Source organism: Nanorana parkeri, unplaced genomic scaffold (genome assembly GCF_000935625.1).
Source record: "Nanorana parkeri isolate BGI_ZX_2015 unplaced genomic scaffold, ASM93562v1 scaffold533, whole genome shotgun sequence".
Lineage (NCBI taxonomy): Eukaryota > Metazoa > Chordata > Amphibia > Anura > Dicroglossidae > Nanorana > Nanorana parkeri.
The window spans coordinates 652,002-661,717 of NW_017306801.1; the positions used below are offsets into that span (position 1 = coordinate 652,002).

Genomic DNA, 9,716 nt, shown 5'->3' on the forward strand with positions numbered 1-9,716 from the left:
CAAATCTTTTGGCAGGTAAAACAGCTATATTACTGTATATCTCCTATAACATAGCAAATCTTCATATTTTTAAGAATAGGCTCACATGAAGTGTTTCTGGGTAAATTTTTGTTTATGTAGACGTTCTTCAAAAGCAAGCCCAGCGAGAAATGTCCCATATGAGGAATAAGAGATTGTATTGAGCCAGTCAGACACACACACACAAGTATTCATTTCGCTTTGCTGTAGGCTGTACTAGACGCTGCAGGCACATTCACTTTCAGGAAATATTGTATCTGTGTTAAAGGCAGCAAGACCACTCAATTTGCCTTCATCTGACTTCCATACAATACATTGTAGACACAATGTTTTGGCAATGCTTCTTGGTGGCTTTCCCATCGATTCTTAAGGTGCCCATACACTGGGAAATCCCGCGATCGTACGAGAATCGAACAGTGTGAACGAAGACGTGCGACCGTTTCTACTGTACGGTCGCACGTCTTTTGTCTAAGGAGCATGTTAGAAAACCAGCCGAGAATCGTACGATTTTCGGCTGGTTTGAACGGTGCTCGGGAGACAAATGCCGAACGGGCCGGTGTGCGCACGCGCCCACTGCCCGTTCAGCATTGCGGTCATCGGAAGCCCGCCCCTCGGGGGCGGGCTTGCGATGATCGAGAGTGCGATCTGCCTGTCCAAGATGGGCAGATCGTACGTTTTTTTAATCACTTTACAACCATCGCAAGACTAAGGTCTTGCGATGGTTGTACAGTGTATGGCCACCTTTACCTGGGCAAGGTCCCTCAAAGTGAACTACATGGGGTGGTGATGAACCCAGATAACACACCTGGCCTATGTATCTTCAGCCTCAGACTCAAGGTGCCCATTCACTGTACGATTATCGCACGAGAATCGCGGGAAATCCCGCGATCGTACGAGAATCGCAAAGGAAGGCGTGCGACGGTTTCTACTGTACGGTCGCACGTCTTCCGTCGAACAAGCAGGCTGGAAAACCTGCCGGGAATCGTACGAGTTAGTGGCCTGCTTGTTCGACAGCTGCCGAACGGGCCGGTGTGCGCACGCGCACATTGCCCGTTTGCAGTCATCGGAAGCCCGCCCCTCATTGCAGTCATCGGAAGTAAAGATCTGCCTGTCCAAGATGGGCAGATCGTACGTTTTTTAAATTACTTTACAACCCTCGCAAGACATAAGTCTTGCGAGGGTTGTAAAGTGTATGGCCACCTTCAGAGACATTTAGAAAATAAATCCATTGATGGAAACAATCTGATCATTCAGTATATTCAGGTAGGCAGCTGACCTCATTTTTTGGGCACATAAAGTTGGTATACCTACACTAATTATCCAATGGAAGGTTCTGACCTATTTGCTTAGGTAAATCCAGGTGTTGACTGGCAGTGTATATTCTCAATATGAACATGTGTCCAAGGAGCATATCAAGATAACGTTAACACACAAGCCCATAATCAAAATAATTTAAAACGATCCCCAAACTATCCATTTATCATTGACTGAATCAGCCAAATGGACAAGCCGATGAAAGACTCGGGTCACTCATACATCAAAATAAACCTTCCATATAAAAGACTCCAGGGAAGGGATTAAACAAGCAATGAAATTAGATTAGTCATCACAAAGGGAGAGGAGGGGAAGCAAAGCCAAGGTGAGCATGTGCAGCAGTTAATTGAACCTGTTGCCTTGCCCTGCATGAGTAAAGGTGCGATTATTGCACAATAAACGGGGGAAATCCCGCGATCGTACGATAATCGCAAAGTGTATGGAAGGCGTGCAACCGTTTTTACTGTACGGTCGCACGTCTTTTGTCTAAGGAGCATGCTAGAAAACCAGCTGAGAATCGTACTCGTACGATTTTCGGCTGGTTTTTAGCATGATCGTAAGATCAATGCCGCACGGGCCGGTGTGCGCACGCACACACTGCCCGTTCAGCATTGCGGTCATCGGAAGCCCGCCCCTCAGGGGGGCGTGCTTGCGATGATCGCAAGTATAATCTGCCTGTCCAAGATGGGCAGATCATATGGTTTTTTAGTTACTTTACAACCATCGCAAGACTATGGTCTTGCGATGGTTGTAAAGTCTATGGCCACCTTTAGGCTGGGCACACACCTTACACCCATCGCAAGCCTTTTGTCTTGCGATGGTTGTAAGGTCATTAAAAAAACATATGATCTGCCCATCTTGGACAGGCAGATTATACTTGCGATCATCGCAAGCACGCCCCCCTGAGGGGCGGGCTTCCGATGACCGCAATGCCGAACGGGCAGTGTGCGCTTGCGCACACCGGCCCGTCCGGCTTTTATCTTACCAACATGCTACACACCCGCCGAACATCGTACGATTCTCAGCTGGTTTTCAAGCATGTTCCTAAGATAAAAGTTGTGCGACCTTATAGCAGAGGTCGCACGGCTTCCACACACCTTCCGATAATCGTACGATTGCCGGATTTCCCGAGATTATCGTACGATTATCGCAAGGTGTGTGGGCACCTTCAGGTTCACTTTAAATGTGATATCTGCCACATATGTAATAGGAAGCGGATGATACTGTCTGTATATTAATCTATTCGAATCGCCATCACAGAAGCCACTCCGGGAGCCCGCTCACCTCCAGATAGCGCAGTTTCATCTGAAAAGCAGTTAAAAAGGACGGAGAGAGAGAATCGCGATGGTCCTCCGCAGTAACCACAGGCGAAATACAGAGATAAATGGCTGACCCTGATCAGTGTCAGGTTAGGATTGATGCCCCTATCAGACCTTCTGCCTCGCCAATGATTTTTTTTTCTAAATTCTTTGATAGAGTGTGTTATCTCGTTACCGGCATGAGGGCAACACACCCGCAGGCGAGAAAAAAAAGGTAATTCCGCGAGGACATTCTCTGCTGGACTAAATGAGAAAAGGGAGAAAAGGGACATTTATTATGACTTGCCTTTAAGCTAACTAGGAAATATAAGGCAAGCGTGCTATAATCATAATATTTTAGTGTTTTGTTTGGCAAATTAAAACTAATCTTTAAAATTTTCTTCTTTACGTGTCATTTTAACTACAAATCAATGGACTATTATGATAGACAGACGAGACCGGGTAGCGGCCCAGAGCACAGCGGGACATCGGGAGGAAGCAGGAACAGGAGAATGAACAGAATCGAGCCAGGGTTCAGAAACCGGAGTTAGCAGCCAACCGAGGCGTTAAATCCAAGCTAATAGGTAAAGGGCGGCATAGTGGCCTAGTGGTCAGCATGTTCGGTTCAACTGTGCATGTTCTACCTGTGCTTGCATGGGGTTCCTCCTGAAGACATGCTGGTAGGTCAACTGGCTGTTGTCTAAACTGGCCCTAGCATGTGAGATAGGGACATTAGATGGTATGTATAACATACCTGACTGGAGACTCAGCTGAGAAGGGGGCTGCCCGTGCACCTCTTGTCCCACACCTCTGGAAGTAGTGACAGGGGATGTAAGGACGGAGCGGAGCACAGGTGCCGATACTGGTGGCTGGCCGGTTCTTGAGGAGGCGCTGGAGTGGGTTGGACCAGCTGGTGAATCGGCAGGGCCGAGATGACACATGGACCTCTTGAAACCAGAGCAGGCAACGGGTTTGAGACCAAGGAAGCACTGGCAGGATTTCGTTGCTCTGGATGCTGATGGAGAATCTTGAGGCGCCGAATCACAGATCAGGAGCAGGGTCAGGAAACGTACGCCAGGGTCATACACAGGAGATCAGAGAGCAGAGGTACCGAACCAGGAGGAGGAGTCGAAGTCAAATGGTCACAAGCCGGGTTCATACACAGGACATCAGGATACAAGGGCACACAGGGACAAGCTGAAGGCCACTCAGAAACTTGGTCACGGCTTTATGTCTGTTTAAATAGGATATGTGCACGCTAATGAACATGCAACTGTATGCTAACAAGCACGTTTCTGCGCACTCACGTACGTGCGCTATTGCGCATAAACGTCCCCGTACGTGCGCGTTCACGTGCTAAAGCACGTTTTCCATGAACTTTGGGCGATGGATTGCATACTTGTGTGTCTGCATGTTTTTGAGCAGGAGTCCATCTGTAAGTCTCTTACAGTATGCTTCTTGAAGACTAGGGCTAATCTGAATGTACAATACCATATTGGTGGAATATAACCAACTGTAATAATAAATCAGTGGTCCTACTGCATCATGCTCACTATATTTAAAGTAACACTAAACTCAGGAGTTAAATCTTACAAATGCACTCAAGTCCCTTAACTATTAACAAAAATGTATCTTATTTGTGTATCACTCGGCTGTAGATCCTCCAATCATCTCTGAATTGGTGTCGACACTGTCCTTCCTTCTGGAGGGTGACTACTTTTGTTCCCCATGGTCCCTGTGTGTGTTGTAATGTAGTCACCGCTCCAAGATCACTCCCGGGATGGACTACAATCTCAAAACAGAGTGGTAAACTAAACATGAGATTGTACTTTATGTACAGATAGCAACAGGAGCTTGCATGGTCCCACTTCCCAGACTTCTGCCTATCACCCAGTGGGCCCTCCATGGCATATTGAGTGTCCAACGGAAGGGGGAGGGCCAGGGTATGATGTGCAAGTTGTATTCACAATCTTCATAATATAGTGCCTAGGTTTTCGCGTGCCCAGGGCATGCTCACACCTGGAGTCTGGAGGTGTCTGCTTTGCATTTCATGGACCAGACACTTTAAGGATATGGGAACCCATCACCCTGGCATGGAGGTCCCCATGTACATATACAGTATCCACAGAAACAGGTCAATTACAGTCGCAAAAATCTAGTTACCCTTTATAGACTAATCTTATTGAACGAACCTCTCGTAGACTAATCTATGTGAAAAAAGGGTGTTGGGGGGGGGTCTCGCATCTCACTTGGAAGGAGATAGAAGAGAAGGTCACATGACTGAACATTCTGAAGCTCAGTCAATGACTTAAAGCCTGCACAGTTTGCTGTAGGGCGATCCCAATATATTTTTCTGTTGCATCTCTCTCCTCCTTAATTATGACAGAGATCCTCACTGACTTTATTAGTTTTCAGGCAAAAAAGAGAAATAAAAAAAAAAAAGACGTAATGTAGCAGTTCTAAGAAATGTGTGCTGTAGATGCCTGAGCGGTCTGCTTCATTTAATTAATGGCGTCAATATGGAGTCTTTCAGCCTCGGAATTAAAGGTGGCATAATGAAGTCACGAGCCATGTTTACCGGATCAGTTTTAATTTTTGTGATTAATGTGAGCCAAATATGCCAAAAAAGATTATAATAAAAGGTTTTATTGGTCTGATATACTAAAGTGTCGTAGAAGAGTTCTATAGTCCTATTAAGTGTCACTTTGTATGGACAACTGGATATTTTGCCCACCCTTACAGTGTGGCCAGTTCCTTGTAGTTCTGACACATGTGCTGGCTTAGAGTCAGGGCTGGATTAACCATTAGGCAAAATAAGCATGTGCTTAGGGCACCAAGGGAAGGGGAGACCACAAAGTCCTTCCCCTAGCTTCATACCCTTAAAGGATAAATACACTTTAAAACCAAGTTCGCTCTTCCTTTTTCCCTGAGCTGACAGATATCCCCCCTCCTCCCTTCCCTACCACCTCCTTGTTTGTTAATATCCCCCACCGCAATTCCTCTCTCCCCTGGCCGTACTGGGGCATTGCACTCCCATAGACTTCTGTAGGACTTGTTTACCTTCATCTCCTGGCTCCCTCATCATTTCTAAATCAAAGGCCTAAGCCGCTCGATTTTGATCCATACCCAATCTGGTAAATTGATAAAATGAGAAACATTTAATTTGATATAGTTGTGGGGTCTGGCCTGGAGCTGACCTGGAAGAAAACTGAGAAGGTTTATACGCTTTCAAACTTTTATTTCACTTTTAGAGCCTTAACCACTTTAAGACCAGGTGTTTAGACCCCCTTCCTGGCCAGGCCATTTTTCAGTGTTCAGCGCTTTGACTGACGTTTATTCCATCATGCAACGCTGTACTGAAATGAATTTTATACCATTTTTGGGGGACAGATAGAGCTTTATTTTGGTGGTATTTTATTTTTTACTATAATTAGGAAAAACGACAATTTTGAAAAAAAAAACGTTTTTTTTTTACATTATGTTAGGAAACATTTATTATTACCCAGTTTTTTGGTAAAATATAAAAGATCGGGTCACGTCGGTTAAATAGACACCAAACATGTCAAGCTTTAAAATTGCGCGCACCTGCGAAATCGCAGAAAACTACCATACCCAAAATTGGCCATAGGCGACGCTTTAAAAGCTTTTACCGCTCATCAGTTTAGTGTTATCACTGATTGATGGCCCTAAAATTATTGCTGTCACTGCGACGTTCGCGGCGATATGTAACATGTGCGGCGTAATGGGCGCAATCCTCTTTTTTGCACGTATGCGCTCCCGATGCATGTTTGCATGCGTGTATGTATGTGTGGGGACTTTAAAACATTTTATTGTTTTTCTATTCTTTTTTATGTGTAACTTAAAATTTTTTTTGGGGGGGACTTACTTTTTTTCCCCACTAAACTTTATTGCTATCACATACGGGGGCTAATTAAACTCCCCTATGTGATAGCAAAATATGTGACAGGTCCTCTTTATGGAGACATCAGGGGTCTCCAAGACCCCTAATGTCACCTAGGACCCCCCAAATGCGCGCCGCTCATGTCTGAGAGGGGGCGTGTCTGAGCGGACGTCTAAAGATGCCCGCTCAGATCTTGAGACCTCTCGGCCGGCCCTGAGGTGGTTAATGTCTTGACAGTTAATCAATGGAGTGGCCGAGGGGGGCACCATTGTTGGCCTGTGCTTAGGGCATCAGTTGCCCTCCAAAGATGGCATACAAGGCTTTAGGACATCTGGACATAAATAGGCCTCTTCTTGTATAGAAGAGAGATAGATCATCACCACAGAAGGTTTCAAATTAAATCCTTATATTCGTTTATTGTTATGCAGTGTCACATATATCAATCAACCACCATGGCCGAATTTACTCTCCCTGCCACCCCAAGGCCAGGTCCTGTGATGCAATTTTTTTTTTAGATTTTTATTTATCTTATTTACTTTTTTATAATTTTTTATCTTATTATTGTTTATTTTTTATAAGAACTCCTGTGACAGGTGAGAGAGGAAGAGCACAGCACGGCACAGCACAGCACAGCACAGCACAGCACAACTCTCCCCTCTCACTGTCTACACGGAGCGGCTAGGTTACTTATAACCCGGCCGCTCTGCTCACTGCAGTCAGAGACTCGTGACTGGGTGGCAGAGGACGGAACCAAAGGAGAGAGGTAAGTGCAGGGGGAAGGGGGAGAAGGCTGCACACTGTTTACATGTGATCTCGGAGACATCGCCAATTTCACATGTAAACTGCCTCACTCTACATTCAGTCCTGCTTGTACAAATCAGGACTGAATGTAGAGAGGGCAACTTCCCCACAAGGACACCGCTGCCGCCCCTCTGCGCCCTGCCGCCCCGAGGCCGGGCCTCAGTGGCCTTGTGGGGAATCCGGGCCTGCAAGCCACGCAGGGTCCCTTCATCAGGCCACATGTAGTTTTCGTCATTAAAGAGACTCTGTTGCTTTTGCTAGTGAGAAGTTCAGCCCTTTTCCACTTATACTCACCTTCATCATGCTCCCCCATACTCAATTCTTCTATTGGAGCACCATGAACCTTTGGCTTTGGGGGCAAACCAGTTGTTCCTTTTATGGTAGGGACAGATTTATGTGGGCTAAAACAAGACTACCGTGCAAAATGTGCCATGGCGTCTTGGTGGACATGCAAAACCAGTCTCAGATGCTGTTGGGTCCCTTGTGCGTTCCTGTGCCTTTTAGGGAGGTAGGGCTTCCTCCTGACAAACCTGCAACCAATTTAATCTTTTGTCCCATGCGCTCTAAGATAGAGACTCTCATAGTTTAGAGTTAGGACCGCACTATTTATAGGGGCCTTGACGCGGCTGTGCGGCTTTCACATTTTCTGCAGAAGACGTGTATCTAAACCTCTGCTTTTAACCTTAGTGGTTAGACAGGGTTTTTTTTGCATACTGGCTGGTGAGTGTGCCTGGAAACTTTTTGCTGTTTTATTGTTGGTGGACATGGTGAAAGGTGGCAGTTCCAGAGGATATGGCTTGTTGTGGTACACCTTTTCACATCTTCCAGCATTTGCTTTCTTTACACCCAGAACATTCGGTCACATGACATCTCAGAGCTGCAATGAATCCAATGCTGGTAGACTTCTCTTTGCGACAAGCTGGGACTACAGGTCCTAATGGACAATCAGGAATATATACTATGTGTCACTTACTCTGAGTGGCATCTAAATGGTGAAGTATCACTACTCAAGGTCACAGCTCAATGTATTTTATCTGTACTGGCCCAGCGTGCAGATACTACACTAGCCCAATCCTCTCCTGCATGCTATCCCATACCCAGAAGCACCAGGTATTTTTTGAGGGCTGATGGAACAACAATGCCGCAAGGAGGTGCTGGGAAATTGAGTATACTGGGTTGACCATGTCCACGCATGACAGAAGAGCGTCTACTCATGTGCACGGAGGTCACTGTACATGACCTAGAACTGGGCGCTCTCTTTTCTATTTGCGATAGACCCAGTATCCTCACTTCCTCTTCTGCACAAATTGGAAGCTATGTACCGTATTTTGCGGTCCATAACACGCACCTGACCATAAGACGCGTGTAGTTCCTGACAGCTGAGACAGGTGGCGCTGTGATTACAGCGCCACCTGTCTCGGTGATCACACAGAGCAGACGAAGGACGGACGTTCTTCGTCTGCTCTACGGGCTCTATGGTGAGCTCCTATGCCGTGGTCACGGGTCCACCAGAGGAACAAAGACGCACTGACATTTTTGCCCACCTTTTGGGGGGAAAAAAGTGCGTCTTATGGAGTGAAAAATACGGTAATTGTTTTTTTCCTTGTGATGTATTCATTGCTTCAGGTTTATATATCAACTTTCCTTGGTGGATAAACTCTACATGTAACCTCAGATGTCATGTGACTTGGAACAAAAACATTGTATCCTCATACTCATTAATACTTGTTGTTGGCCCTCCAGCCTCTGGCCCTCTCCCTGGGTGGTGCATGCTTTTCCGCTTCCTACGCAATCAGTGTGAAGGAGTCGGGATTTGTTATAAATTATTGGCTTAAATTACCTTTTATTAGAGAACATTTGTTTTTCTGTTTTTTTATGCTTGCCAACACTCAACGCTGAACTCCGGGAAATCCATTTTATACAGAGATGTAATACATAGAAGGGAGCTGTTTTACCTGTCAAAAGATTTGTATTTCTGTCCATCTACTCCCTTGGCGAAGATGCCTGGGTTTGATTGGCCAAGGGCTCAGCAATTCATGTTCAAAATTTGGCAAACCCCTTTTAAAGGGTAATTTTACTTTCCCAGGCGAATTTGAGAAATTAAATTACCCCCTACCAATCTGCCCCCTCTTATCCCCCCTGCTGGTTTTACCCGTCTACGGTTGCTTCTTCCCCTCCGTGGCTCCTGCTGTAATATCCGTACTCCGTATATGGGATTGCGCTGTGACCAATGAGAAGTGCTTCTGACCGCGCTGACTGGTCAGATGCGCTTCTCATGGTCAGAACAGTCAGGTGCCAGCAATAACCAATGAGTGTTCACCATTTGTGAATTCACATCACAGGGCTGCAATCTCGTATATGGAGTATGCATATTACACTGGGAG

The 9,716-nt window shown here is 45.9% G+C and overlaps 1 protein-coding gene across 1 annotated transcript in view; it reads left to right on the top strand.

Moving 5' to 3' along the window:
- The window catches only part of LOC108791199 (fibrocystin-like), a 135,406-nt gene that overhangs the window by 28,056 nt on the left and 97,634 nt on the right, over nt 1-9,716 (top strand). The gene's annotated exons all lie outside the window — the stretch shown is intronic.